At 43.2% G+C, this 14,793-nt stretch overlaps 1 protein-coding gene across 3 annotated transcripts in view; it reads left to right on the forward strand.

Moving 5' to 3' along the window:
* The first annotated feature begins 13,595 nt into the window (after positions 1-13,595).
* The window catches only part of pgm3 (phosphoglucomutase 3), a 117,068-nt gene continuing 115,870 nt past the window's right edge, over positions 13,596-14,793 (forward strand). For all 3 annotated transcript variants that reach the window (XM_060831620.1, XM_060831621.1, XM_060831622.1), the window contains exon 1: positions 13,596-13,689. The gene's annotated coding sequence lies outside the window, so the exon portion shown is untranslated. The remainder of the gene's footprint in view (positions 13,690-14,793) is intronic.

Genomic DNA, 14,793 nt, shown 5'->3' on the forward strand with positions numbered 1-14,793 from the left:
TTTATCCAATCCACATTCTTATTAATAGTAACCCACCAGAATAGGGATGATTCAAAGCCTGCTGAAGTCTGGTTACGAGCTTTGAACTCATCAGGCACCCCCCTTAGGGACCCCTATTGAATCAAGATAAATCCCTTTATCAAAAGAAGTGGATAGCAGTGATCTCTTATCTCTTCCTTTTTTTTCTCAACTAAATGTTCTCTTTCAAATGCCAGGGTGAATGGTATTGCCAATTGTACAATTGCACATATCCCCTTCCAATCAAGGGGCAGGGTAGGTCTCAGTATTTTCCCTCCACAATACCACCACAGATCCGCTCGCGGAACGTTTAAAGATGAGTAATTTCTTCCTTCCACTGCTTCAGTAACATTTTTAATCACCGAACACAATCTCAGCTCCCCCAAATCAATAGATCCACCCTGTCTATAAACACACGATGTGTGATTCCCAACAGCGGCAGAAAACACAGGGGGAGCTTGCCTCTTATGTCCTTTTAAGGAAGAGAACATCAAAGACAAAGAAGCACAATTCGGATTTTTCCATGCAGTCTCATCTTGATATAGGGCTATCGTGCATTCCATGCCCTATTTGTTTCGCTCCCACCCGAGCGGAAAGGGAACTACCTGAGACACTGTCCTACCGGAGGCACATGCATAGCAATTGCTTTTGTTCAGGCTTTTTACAGTATATTTAACCCATTCAATCCAGGCATTTGTTTATCCATATCCTGTTTCTATTTCAAGAGTCTGTCTCAGGTCTTTAACCTCTATAATCTGCATTGACTTTGGATCAGTGTAAGGGGTTAAAGGTTGCAGTTTAGAATCAAGGAATCCCAAAGGCTGTCCCCGTCCGACGCCAATTCAAAAACAATAGCCCACAAAACGCTTCCCATACACTGTCATCTCTATCTTTAAATCCTTACTAAGGAGTTGAGACCCATTTTTATGGGGAAATGAGTCTTCAGAGGAAGCATTTTTAATGGTGAGATATATATAGGATGACACTTCCTGTCAAAACAGTTTAGGGTTGGGCTAAAGGGGGCTCTATGGATAGTGATGCTAGGCGGTGGCTTTTGCGGTTCGGTAGGGTGTGAAGAAATATCTTGAAGGAAAGATATTCCCTTTGAAACTCTACATCTGGGCATTCTACTTAGGCTGCAAGCATCAATTTTTATAACTTGTGGAAATTCCGAAACAGAAATCATTAACACAACATCTGAAAAAGATATATGAGCAAAACTCAGAAGTAACAGGAATAGCAGCATAATTCTGACTAGTGCTAAGAACTTAAACAATATATCAAAGCACAAAACAAGATTAACATACAATTCTGAAGAAACAGTCCCCGCACTCACGTCGCCATAGTATAGTCAGTTAATCAAAGTCTGTTCAGTCTGAGTTATAGTGGGTCACGTGTTGATTCGGCTGTCCAGACTCCTTTCTTAACTGGAGAGGTGACTGGCCATTTGCCAGCTTTTCTCCGCCGTTCAATGGTGAGGAGTACTAGGAACGGGCCGTCCCACACAAGTTCGAGAGTTAACTGTTGTCAATGTTTGATCAAATCCCCTTCACCGGGTTCAATAGTGTGCACAGCGAAATCCAGAGGTGGTGTCTGAGTCAGGAGTCCCTGGTGAAGTAAACGAGAAACAGCGAAGCCCAGGGTCTCAACATATTTACAGATACACATATCTCGTGACTCAAGCTCTAGGTGATAAACACTCAAACATTCATGCACTAACGAATAGATGACTTTCAGCCAGAAACACAACAAAATGTAATAGCTTCCGTTCTCTCTCTGTAGGTCCTCACACACAGCCAGTCTCTCTCTCTCTCTCTCTCTCTCTCCTCTCATACGATGTTGGTCTCTCTGTCTATGTCTGCCTGTCACTGTCTCCTGTGTCTGCGCATCGGAGCTCATAGCGACCTCCCCTCGACCACCAGGTCTTCAAGTGCTAATTCTTTTCCACAACTATCTCCACTCGCAGTCTCCAGTACTGCTGGGCAGTCCCCATGTGGCAGTCCCCCCCTTTTTCCCGGAGGTCACTGCTCTACATATGGAACTGTTCAGGGTCGGTTGTCAGTAACATTTTAATTCTTTCAAGCACATCGCAGTTGTCAAATGTAATGTTTTCCCTGTGTCTGGGCGCATCCGCCCCTGGAGCTCCCGCTCCCTACCTACCGTTTTTCAATGCGGCCCTATGCGCCGTATAGCCCCCACGAACAATCTCAGCGCAATACAGTCTACTTACTGTCTCAACGTCCTGAAACTCACTCTCAAGTTACCCATATTAATTTGCATCTACCCTCAGAGTTTCTGTTCCCCCCTGCCTTATCAGCAGCCTTTTTCTTTGTACATCTGTTCCAGAGCCACTGCTCCCCTGCCTTATTTTCCTGAAGGTGGATACCACCCCTCATGTCGTGTGAATTTGGAATTGTTCTAACTTATTACTACTTTGCACTCAATCTCATGAATGGTCCTCCTTTCCATAAGAAGTCAGCCGGATTTGAACATGCTCCCACCTCTATCTTAAGGTCCTCTCTATCTAAGAGCACTGCCTCATATTTCAGGATTCGGGAGTCTGTGAGCCATCGTCCCGCTTTTTGATTCAGAATAGTGCGGACTTGGTGAGGAGTAACCACAGTCAGTGGTGCTCCAAACGTCAGTTTCTGGCTTTCTTCCACTAGCTTAGCAGTGGCTGCTACTGCTTGTACACATTTGGGCCAACCCCGTGAAACGGGGTCTAGGATTCTGGAGAGGAAAGCTACAGGTTTTCTATGCCCCCCCCATTCTTGAGTTAAGACCCCAAAAGCTGTCCCGCTTTTGGCATTAACAAATAGTCAGGCTCAAAACGGGTGCTGTAACTAATTTTTCTTTTAAAGTTTCAATCAGCATTTTTCCTTCTGGGTCCCATTTAACCCTGTCCGGAGCTTCTTCTGTTAGCTGTAGATATAGCTTTTTTTGTAAGAATAGCATAGTCATCTATCCAGAGTCTGCAATAACCTAGCAAACCCAGGAACTTTGAGTTCTTTTTTAGTTCTGGGTAATCCTAATTCTACAATTCCTTTTATTCTTTCAGGGCTTATTCTCTTCTGTCCCTGACTGATTAGATGTCCTAAATATCTTACTTCCCATTCCACATACTGTAGTTTGTTCTGACTAACTCGCAATCCCTTCACTGCAAGGTAGTTTAATAAATCATTGGTTCCCTGCTGTGTGTCAGTTTGGGTGGGACCGGACAACAGGAGGTCGTCCACATACTGAATTAACTTTAAAGTTGGTCTTAAAGTCAAGCCCTCAAGAACTTGTTCTAGGATCTGTCCAAACAAGTTTGGTGACTCGGTAAAACCTTCAGCTAAGACAGTCCACCTATACTGCTGTTTTCTCCCAGTATCAGGGTCCTCCTTAAGTTCTAATAAAATCATATCATGAGAAAAAAATAACGTTGAGCATTCATAAAATTACAATCAAAAATAGCACACTGAATCAAATGACAAACAACAAGTTTCACACATAAAACCATTAACAAACAGATGAATTCAAGCCAGAGCACAAAGTGTTAAACTGCTTGTTAGCTGAGAAGCCTTTTTTAAAAAAAAATCCATACACAAACACAACTTCTCACATCCACAGAGACTTTTTTACAATCAAATTTACACACACAAAGACACACACAAATCTTCACCAACACAAAATTCCTATCGGGGGCCGGCCCACAAAGACATAAATATTCAGATTTAGATAACCACCTTATTTATCCGACTCCTTTTGTCTTTCATACAGTCCTCCCTTACTACTGCTACCATTATCTTAGCCTTCCGTTCCTCCGCCATTATGTCTCTCTATACAAATACTTTCTGAACCTCCTGTAACAACTCCGACTCATTTCTACCGTTCCCGTTCTCTATCTTCTGTAACTTCTTCTGGATATCAGGCCATGTCTTTGTCACGAAGTGAACCTTTACCATCCGTCATCCTATTTCCCCATCTGGGTCTATACCCGAACATTTCCTAACCGACTCCCTTAATCTGTGTATGAATGCACAGGGAGACTATTCCTTTCCCTGCCTCAGGTCGAAAAACTTGGCTAAATTTTGTTGTTTGGGGATGCAAGTTTGTATCCCTTGGATTATCAAATTTTGCATGTCTAACATATTATTCCACCCTTCTATATTGTGGTGGTCCCAGTTAGGGTTCTGAAGGGGATCTTTGTCTTCACCCCTAACCATCCCCCTCTCATGCCAAATTGTCCGGCAAGCTTAATACCGGCACTGCTACTAGTTTTTTTAATCTCAATTAACACTTTCCCTATCCAGTATCCCCATATAAGTCTCCTTTCTCCCCCAGTAAATAGTATATTCAAAAATAGACATTAACTCAGCCCACATATACAGACTGGGCCTCAAAAATTGATTTGTTCTGACAATCCTATCGGATTCTCATCCAGGACCGTCATTTCCTTCTAAATGTTCCGACCTCCCCACTGGTGAGGGGGTCACACACAAACCCAATCTCCTTGTCCCCTATCGGCACTTTAGTCGATACGTTCTTCCTTTTTTAAGAAATATTGCAATGTTCCTAGCTTCTCATATCCTCAAACACCAATTTATTAATTCATGCTTGACTAACTTTAAAGCCTGTTCCTAACTTGTAAACATATTTATATATTTACGTCCATTTATTCAGTATTTAATATTTAAAATGTAAAATGCATACAGTTCCCAATTTTGAAATCCACTTTAATCACCCAGATTTAGTACTCTAATTTAGATCCAAAATTAGTTTTCTTATGTACTCCTGACCAATTATTTCTTAATTACAATACTTTAGGTCGTAAAATAATCAGAGCTGTCTTACAATAATTTGTCAATTCAAGTTTAAAAAAATTCTAATGGCCGAATCCAAGGTCTCAGATAATAACCATGGAAGTTATCGTCTTTTTTTTTTCCCGACAGTCTACTGTTGAACTGAAACTACAACTGTCCTTCACATATTGAAAATAAATCATGTTAAGTTTACATAAAGATCACATTTAAAACAATCCTGGAACTCAAGCTCCAGTGAATAAAACTTCCTCATTCAATCACCAACAAACCAATGTGCATTCAAACCGAATCACAGAGGGTTAAATGTTTTGCGAGCAGTTCTCGCACTCTCTCTCTCTCTGTCGGTCTTACTGCAAGCTGCTGGTAAAAAAAAATTCTCATTATCCACGTTCGGACCTCCCTCTTCCTTATTTGCTTTTGATTCCTTATTTCCCATTTCCGAGGACTTACGAAGATCTATCCGTGTCAAGACACACTTACCCCGGCCCGTAGACCCTCGATCGCCCAGGAACACAAGCAGGACCCCCCGGTCCTCAGATTCGTGTGTGCCACGTCTCTACAGAAGGCCTGCAGGACCCCGTGACGCACGCTCCTCCTTAAACCAGACCTCTGCAAGGTATCTTACCTGGGTAGACCCTCGATCGCCCAGGAACACAAGCAGGACACCCCCGGTCCTCAGATTCGCGTGTGCCACGCCTCTACAGAAGGCCTGTAGGACCCCGTGACGCACGCTCCTCCTTAAACCAGACCTCTGCAAGGTATCTTACCTGGGTTTGGTGCACCAAAATTACTCGATCGAAAAAAAAACGTCCCTTCTGCCTCGGTCCCCTGTTCTTTGTTTTCCTGAGTCCTCCGGATATCACTCGCTCAAGCCGCGTGGCGACGAGCAAGCACTCAGGGACTGCCAAACTCGGCAGGGTGCACCTTCCCCGATGTCCTTTCTCGACCCCCTCGCAGCCGGAGTGTCGATCCCGGACAAGAGCCCCCAAGTTGCTTATGCACATCTTGAATCATTACTCCAACTCTCACATCTTTGTTAATCTTTTATGAGCCCTTTCAAGTTTTACAACATCCTTCAGATAGGAGGGAGACCAGAATTGCACACAATATTCCAAAAGTGGACCAACCAATGTCCTATTCAGCTGCAACATGACCTCCCAACTTCTATACTTGATGCTCTGACAAAAAAAGAAAGCATACCAAACACCTTCACTATCCTATCTTCTCGAGACTCCACTTCCAAGAAACTATGAACCTGCACTTCAAGATCTTTGTTCAGCAACACTCCCCAGGACATTATAGCAGTCCAACTTTGGTCCAACTCATCTGTGCCGACCAGATATCCTAATTAATCTAGTCTCATTTGCCAGCATTTGGCCCTCTAAACCCTTCATATTCATGTAACCATCCAGATGCCTTTTAAATGTTGTAATTGTTCCAGCCTCCACAACTCCCTCTGACAGCTCATTCCATACAGCACCACCCACTGTGAAAAGGTTGACATTTAGGTTCCTTTTAAATATTTCCCCTCTCACCTTAAATCTGTGCCCTTTAGTTTTTTGAGTTGTACTTATTTGTTATTGACATGTTGTCCCTTTGGCAACGATATCCAATGTCAATGGCATTAAGTTGTAATTTGCAGGGAACCAGGAATTATATATAAAAGAAGGATAGATAGAACTCTGAACAGGAATACTTTATTTTAAGTGCTCACACCTCCACAGCCAGCTCCAGACTACATTGTCACAATCAGTCTCTTAGGAGGATAGTGATTCCGAGACAACCATATCCTTGACTCAGGAATCTTTCTTGCACTGTCTCCTGACACTCCAAAGACTCCTGTTGTTCTGCCATTATGTCCCATCCTGCTTGCTTGTTATTGACGTGTGACCCTGCTGTTATCTCCTCCTGCAGCATGGGCAACTATGGCTTAGAGTCACAAGGCTTGGTCAACACACATGGTTTCACCTGGACCGGCTTGGTATTCTGAGGGTTTCCCACCACCCCCACATTGACAAGGTGCAGTGACCAACTGATCTGTGTGTATCTTTCAAGCCACTTCATCCCTAGTCAGGAGAATGATCCTGTTTGATCCACTACCACCGCTGGGATCAATTTTTCCCCAGGCATGTGATTCCAGACCAACATCCTGTACAGAGTACCCCCAGCCTTGAGGTTCCAGCCATTCTGGTCATCTGTCTTTGATTTTGCCTGACCACCTCTCTGGTCTCTTCCAGCTGCTGATAGTAAGGTAATGGAAAATCAGAAAAGATTCTACAAGTACATGAAGGGCAAAAGAGTAACTACGCATTAAATAAGGCCTCCAAAATATCAACAGGGTTGTCTGTGTGGAGCCACAAGAAATGGGTGAGATCTTGAGTGAATATTTCTCGTCAGTATTCACAGTGGAGAAAGACATGGTGCTAGGGAACTTGGGGAAATAAATAGTGATTTCTTGAAGAGAGGCCATTTTGCTCGGCAATGAGCCAGGACAGGTGTCAAAACACTTTGGAACAGTTACCGAGGGAAGATATTTAATTGGGGAAAAGGAAATTACGACACTAGCAGACAGGAATTACAGACTAGGAGCAATTGTGCCACAGAAAGGGCACAGCAGACATGTGGAGACTGTTTAAGGAGCAGTTGTTGCAAGTGATGCACACATTTATTCCTCTGAGACAGGTAAGAAGGGATAAGATTAAGGAACCTTGGATGACGAGCTTCTCGTCAAAAAGAAGGAGACAACTTACATAAGGTGGAGGAAGCAAGGATCTAGCACAGCTTTAGAGGATTACAGGCTTGCTAGAAAGGAGCTCAGAAATGGACTGAAGAGAGCCAGGAGGAGCACAAAAAAGGCTTGGCAAATAGGATTAGGGAGAACCCAAAGGCATTTTACTCATACGTGAGGAATAAGAGTATGATTAGGGAGAAGGTAGGGCCAATCAGGGATAGCATAGGGAACTTGTGCATTGAGTCTGAGCAGCTAGTGGAAGCCCTGAATGAGTATTTTGCTTCAGTTTTCTCTAAGAAAAGGGACCTTGTTGTGAATGAGAACTTGGAGGAGCTGGGATACAGGCTTGACCAGGTCAAGATTAATGAAGTTGATGTGCTAAAAATTTTGGAAAACATTAAGATTGATAATTCCCCAGGACCAGACCAGATTTATCCCAGGCTGCTCTGGGAAGCGAGAAAGGAGGTTGCTAAGCCACTGGCGAAGATCTTTGCCTCCTCACTGTCCACGGGAGTCGTACTGGACGATTGGAAGGGGGTGAATGTTGTTCCTCTTTTCAAGAAGGGTAATAGGAAAATCCCTGGCAATGACAGACCAGTCAATCTTACATCTGTGGTCCGCAAGCTTTTGGAAAGAATTCTGAGGAATTGTATCTATGACTATTTGGCAAAGCATACCGTGATTAAAGGCAGTCAGCATGGCTTTGTGAGGGGCAGGTCATGCCTCACAAATCTTATTGAGTTCTTCGAGGAGGTGACAAGTCAGGTCAATGAACGTCGAGCAGTGGATGTGGTGTATATGGACTTCAGCAAGGCATTTGATAAGGTTCCCCATGGTAGGCTCATTCATAAAGTCAGGAAGTATGGGATACAGGGAGATTTTGCTACCTGGATTCAGAATTGGTTGGTTGACAGAAGGCAGAGAGTGGTTGTAGGTGGAAAGTATTCTGTCTGGAGGTCAGTATTGAGTGGGATCCTGCAGGGGTTCTTGGGCCTCTGCTCTTTGTAGTTTTTATAAATGACTTGGATGAGGAGTTTGAGGGGTGGGTTAGTGAATTTGCAGATGACATAAAGGTTGAAGTCGTCGTCGACAGTATCGAGGCTGTAGTGCGACCTAGACAGGATGCAGAGCTGGGCTGAGAAATGACAGATGGAATTCAACCTGGACAAATACGAAGTGATGCATTTTGGAAGGTCGAACTCAAATGCTGAATATAGGATTAAAGACAGGATTCTTGGTAGTGTGGAGGAACAGAGGGATCTGGGTGTTCAATTACATAGATCCCTCAAGGTTGCCAGTCAAGTGGATAGGGTTGTTAATAAAGCATGTGGTGTTTTGGATTTCATTAACACTTAAGATTCGTGAGGTTTTGCTACAGCTCTACAAGCCCCTGGTGAGACCACACTTTGAATATTGTGTCCAGTTCTGGTCGCCCTGCTATAGGAAAGATATAGAGGCTTTGGAGATGGTGCAAAGAAGCTTTACCAGGATGCTGCCTGGACTGGAGGGCTTGCTTTATAAAGAAAGATTGAAAAAGCTTAGACTTTTCTCTCTCTGAAGAGAAGGAGGAAGAGAGGAGACCTGATTGAGGTATACAAGTTAATGAATGGAATAGATCGAGTGAATAGCCAGAAACTTTTCCCCAGGGCAGAATTGACTGGTACAAGGAGTCATAGTTTTAAGATATTAGGAGAAAGGTATAGAGGAGATGTCAGAGGTATGTTCTTTATGCAGAGAGTGGAATGCGTTGCCGGCTGGAGTGGTGGAAGCAGAGTCATTGGGGACATTTAAGCGACTGCTAGACAGGCACATGGAGACCAGTGAGTTGAGGGGTGCATAGATTAAGTAATTATATTTTATATTAGGATTAAACCTCGGCACAACATCGTGGGCCAAAGGGCCCGTTCTGTGCTGTACTTTTCTATGTTCTATATTCTAGTCCACACTACAGAAAGTGGTGCTGTAAGTCTTAAAATGCATTAAGGTAAATAAAGATCTAATTCTAGGGACACTTATTTAAGGTGAGGGGGGAAGTTCAAAGGACATGCGAAGAGCAAATTTTTTATATAGAGAGTGGTAGGAGTCTGGAACGCACTGCCAGCACTGGTGGTTGTGGCAGAAGTGATAAGGGCATTTAAAGGACTTTTAAATAAGCGTATGAATATGCAAGGAATGGTGGGATATGGACTAAGGTCAGGCAGAAGGGATCAGTTTCATTAGCGTCATATTTGGTACAACATTGTGGGCCAAAGGGCCCATTCCTGTGCTGTACTGTTTTATGTTCTACTTTCGGAAATGTATCCCAGGACTTTGTGGGGTCGAGAGAGGAAATTGCAGGGACTCCTAGTGGAGATATTTGTATCATCAATAGCCACGGGTGAAGTGTCTGAAGATTGGAAAAATAGTTAACGTTGTGCCAATATTTAAGAAAAATTGCAGGGAATTGCCTGGAAACTATAGACCAGTGAGCTAACTTCTGTGGTGGGTAAGTTGTTAGAGAGGATTCTGAAAGAAAGGAACTACAGGCATTTGGAGAGGTAAGGACTCATTTGGGATAGTCAGGATGGCTTTGTTTGTGGAAATCATGTCTCATGAATTTGATTGAGTTTTCTGAAGGGATTGTCACGAAAGTAGATGAGGGTAGTGTGTTAGAGGTTGTCTAGATGGACTTTAGCAAGGCCTTTGACAAAGTACCGCATGGTAGATTGATAAGTAAGGTTAAATTTTGCAGGATCCAGAGAGAGTTGGCCAATTTGATACAAAATTGGCTTAAAGGTAAAAGGCAAAGGTTAGTGGTACAGGCTTGTTTTTTCGATTGGAGGTCTGTGACCAACAGTGTGCCACAGGAATCGGTGCTGGATCCACTGTTATTCATTATTTGTATGAATGATTTAGATAAGAATTTAGGAGGTATGTTTAGTACATTTGTGGATGACTCCAAGATTGGTGGTGTAATGGACAATGATGAAAGTAATGTGGGAATTTATCAAATGGACCAGTGGTCTGAGGAATAGCAGATCGAGTTTAATTTAGTTAAATGTCAGGTGTTGAATTTTAGTTGGTCAAATCAAGGCAGGACCTACACAGGGCCGCAATGAGTATTGTAGAACAAAGTGATCTTACGGTACAAGTTCATAGCTTTGAAAGTGAAGTGAAGAAGGCTTTAGGTGTGCTTGTTTTCATTGATCAGAGGATTGAGTATAGGAATTGGGACGTCTTGTTGCAGCCTGTACAAGATGTTACATTTGGAGTACTGCATGCAGTTTCTGATTGCCCTACTATAGAAAGAATATTATAAAACTAGAAAGATTGCAGAAAAGATTTATTAGGATACTATCTGTACTAGAAGGTATAACTTATAAGGAGAGGTTGGATAGGCTGGGACCTTTTCCCTGCAGCATAAGTGGTGACCTTATAGAGGTATACAAAATGATGAGAGGCACAGATAAGATAGATATCTTTATCCCATGGTGAGGGAGTCTAAAACTAGAGGGCATATGTTTCAGGGAGGGGGAGAGATGCTAAAGGGTCTGGAGAGGCAATTTTATCACACAGAAGATGGTGGGTGTCTGGAATGGGCAGCCAGAGGTAGTGGTGGAAGCGAGCACAATTTCATAATTTAAGAAACATTTACACTGGTACACAGATGGGATTAGGTACACAGGGATATGGACCAAACATGGGCAACAGGACTGGTTTAATTGTGAAAATTGGGTGGCTTGGTCAAGTTGGGCCTTTTTCCATGCTGTAGACCTTGTGACTCTATAGTTCTCAGCTGGCAGTTGAACATTAAGGACACTGGTGAGCACTGGATCATTGCATGTGATGTGTACCTGTACATGCTGATAATTCACCATCTTAGTTACACCTTCCCTTTTGAGTGTTAAAGCCCTGCTTCAGAGTTTGGATAAATCTCTCCACCTGGCTGTTTTTTTGCCAGTTGATATGGAGCCGATCTCACAATTATGATACTGTAATTTTCCAGGTAATCCTCAAACTCTTACGCCACAAACTGTGGACAATTGTTACTCACCACTTGTTTGGGATTCTGCAGGGATTCTGTTAAAAATCACACAACACCAGGTTATAGTCCAACAGGTTTAATTGGAAGCACACTAGCTTTTGGAGCGGCGCTCCTTCATCAGGTGATAGTGGAGGGCTCAATCGTAACAGAATTTTTAGTAAAAATTTACAGTGTGATGTAACTGAAATTATACATGGAAAAATTGATTGTCTGTTAAGTCTTTCATCTGTTAGAGTACAGTGATAGTTTTACTTCTTTCATGTGTAAATCATAAAACCTTAAGTTGCATTCACGGGTTAGCTGTTAATAATGGTGATAGCTAGACAATATATTGAAGGTGTTGGCTCTCTGTCTATGCCATGATGCTTAGATTGATTCTAATCTAAAAATTGAGATAATGGAATTTTACATAAATTCATGCAGTTTTTGAGCTCAGAGTTCTACATGAATGCATGCAGTTTTTGAGCAAAGTACAATATAACCCTGCAAGTACAAATTCACCCCACAAAATATATGTGTGCATGTGGGTCTTTGTCTGTCTGTGCGTGTGTCTGTCTGGGTTGGGGGTTGTGAGTGTGAGAAAGTGTATGTGTGTGTATCGTGAGTGCAGAGTGTCTTAAGTCTGTGAGGGGGTGCATGTGTGAGTGTGGGAGAGTGTGTGTCTGTAAGGGTGTGTGTGGGTGTCAGTGTGCGCGTCTGTGTGTATGTGTGTCCATGTGTATGTGAGAGTGTGTGTGTGTAGGAATATCTGTGTGTGTGTAAAGTGCAATAGTGGTCAGCTGTAATGTTACATGAACCTAAGGTCTCGGTTGAGGCCCTCCCTATGGGTACAGAACTTAGCTATCAGGCTCTGCTCAGCCACTTTTCTCTGCTGCCTGTCCCAAAGTCCACCTTGGAGGATGGTCACCCGAAGGTCCAAAGCTGAATGTCCTGGACCACTGAAGTGTTCCCCAACTGGGAGGGAATCCTCCTGTCTGTTGATTGTTGTGCGTTGCCGATTCATCCTTTGTCGTAGCTTTTGCTCGGTTTCCCCAATGTACCATGCCTCCAGGCATCCTTGCCTACAACGTATAAGATAGACAACATTGGCTGAGTCACATGACTACCTACCATGTACAAGGTGGGAGGTGTCCCCATGTGTAATGGTGGTATCTATGTCCACACTCTGACACATCTTGCAGCATCTACCGTGACAGGGTTGTATGGAGTTGTCCTGAGAGCCGGGTAGCTTGCTACGAACAATGATCTGTTTGAGGTTTGGCGGTTGTTTAAAGGCAAGTAGTGGAGGTGTGGGGACGGTCTTGGTGAGGTGCTCATCCTCATTAATAATGTGTTGCAGGTCATAAAGAACATGGCGTAATGTTTCAGCCCCTGGGAAGTACTGAACAACGAAGGGTACCCTGTCAGTTGCAGTATGTGTCTGTCTCCTGAGGAGGTAATTACGGTTCCTTGCTGTGTCACGTCGGAACTGGCGGTTGATGAGTTGAGCATCGTACCTCATTCTTGTGAGGGCATCCTTGAGTACTTCTAGGTGTCTGTCATGTTCCTCCTCATCTGAGCAGATTCGGCGATCAGTAATTTGCTGATTTTTAGGTGGTTCAAATCACCCCCACATCCCTGGTTCTGACACTGGATTTATTATAGGAAATGTGAAATGAAGAAGGCAGTAGACAGGTGTTTCAGGGCAAAAGGATCTCTGCGTTAATGAAATACAAATGTATAATACAAGAAATAAAAGGCAAGTGCAATAAAACAGTGAAATCAACACAGTTATACAGAGGACAGTAATTAGATACACTATTAAATTGAATACAAATTAAACACTATTGGAACTAAATATTAGGTCTTTACCATAAAAAACTATTCCTTCGGCTTCCTACCCTTAGGGTTCCCTGCTCTGTAACCACCCAACTCCCACTCCCGGTTAGCAAGGTTCGAAACTTTGGGATTTCGGAAATTAAGCTCACCACTTGGGTGAATTCGCGATCCTGAAACACAAGTGGCTGTTCCCGCTTGCCGTAGTGGGTGCGTTGCTGAGGATTATGGACAGTGTAAGCGTTCAGGTTGGGTTAAATCTGCTGATGCAGTAGGACTCGTATTGGAATTATCAGGTGAGTATTTGATTTTTCTTATGTTCTGGTGATTTTTGTGAACTGGTTTTCACCTCAGGATGTGCCTGAGGCCTTGTGGTGCCGTTCAGGTCGGTGGTTTTCGAAGGTTGCACCGTTGGTTTCCCTGGCAAGGAACAGGCCTGTGTCGGTATGTCTCGTTTCTCAGAGCGATAACTATCTGTGATCCTTCTCCTGGTGGTAGCTGTGGGGAATAACTCAAATGAGGAGGGCCTACATTATACAAAATTGCATGCCATTTACCTCCCCATCACATCTGGTTTCCTACAATAATCGCTTTGTTGATTCTTCTGTTTGGAAATGCCGATTTGGAGGTGCCGATGTTGGACTGGGGTGGACAACGTTAAAAATCACACAATTCCTGAAGAAGGACTTATGCCCGAAACGTCGATTCTCCTGCTCCTTTGGCGCTGCCTGACCTGTTGCGCTTTTCCAGCAACACATTTTTCAGCTCTGATTTCCAGCATCTGCAGTCCTCACTTTCTCCTAAAAATCACACAATACCCGGTTATAGTCCAACAGGTTTATTTGGAAGCAATAGCTTTCGGAGCACTGATCCTTCATTAGGTGGTTGTGAAATATAAAATTCGGAAGACACAGAATTTAGAGCAAAAGTTTACAATCCAGCTTTTTTCAATACATCATCTCAGTTGCACCACACTGTAAACGTTTGCTCTAAATTCTGTCTTCTGATTTTATACTTCACGGCTACCAGATGAAGGAGCAGTGCTTCGAGAGCTAGTGCCTCCAAATAAATCTGTTGGACTACAGCCTGGAGTTGCGTGATTTTTAACTTATGTGATGAATTGGACTTCCTGATTATTAGAGTAGGTGTTTGTGATTAAATATCTATTGAAGTTGGTGGTCTTGAATTTGTCAGGGGCGAAAGTGAGGACTGCAGATGCTGGAGATCAGAGTCAAGATTAAAGTGGTGCTGGAAACGCTCAGCTGGTCAGGCAGCATCCGATAAACAGGAAAATCAATGTTTCGGGCAAAAGCCCTTCCCGAAACATCGATTTTCCTGTGTCTTGGAATTTGTATAGACTCTATGTTGTCTGAATTCAGTTTGTCATAAAGGTTTGATCA

This window comes from Hemiscyllium ocellatum, chromosome 10 (assembly GCF_020745735.1).
Source record: "Hemiscyllium ocellatum isolate sHemOce1 chromosome 10, sHemOce1.pat.X.cur, whole genome shotgun sequence".
Lineage (NCBI taxonomy): Eukaryota > Metazoa > Chordata > Chondrichthyes > Orectolobiformes > Hemiscylliidae > Hemiscyllium > Hemiscyllium ocellatum.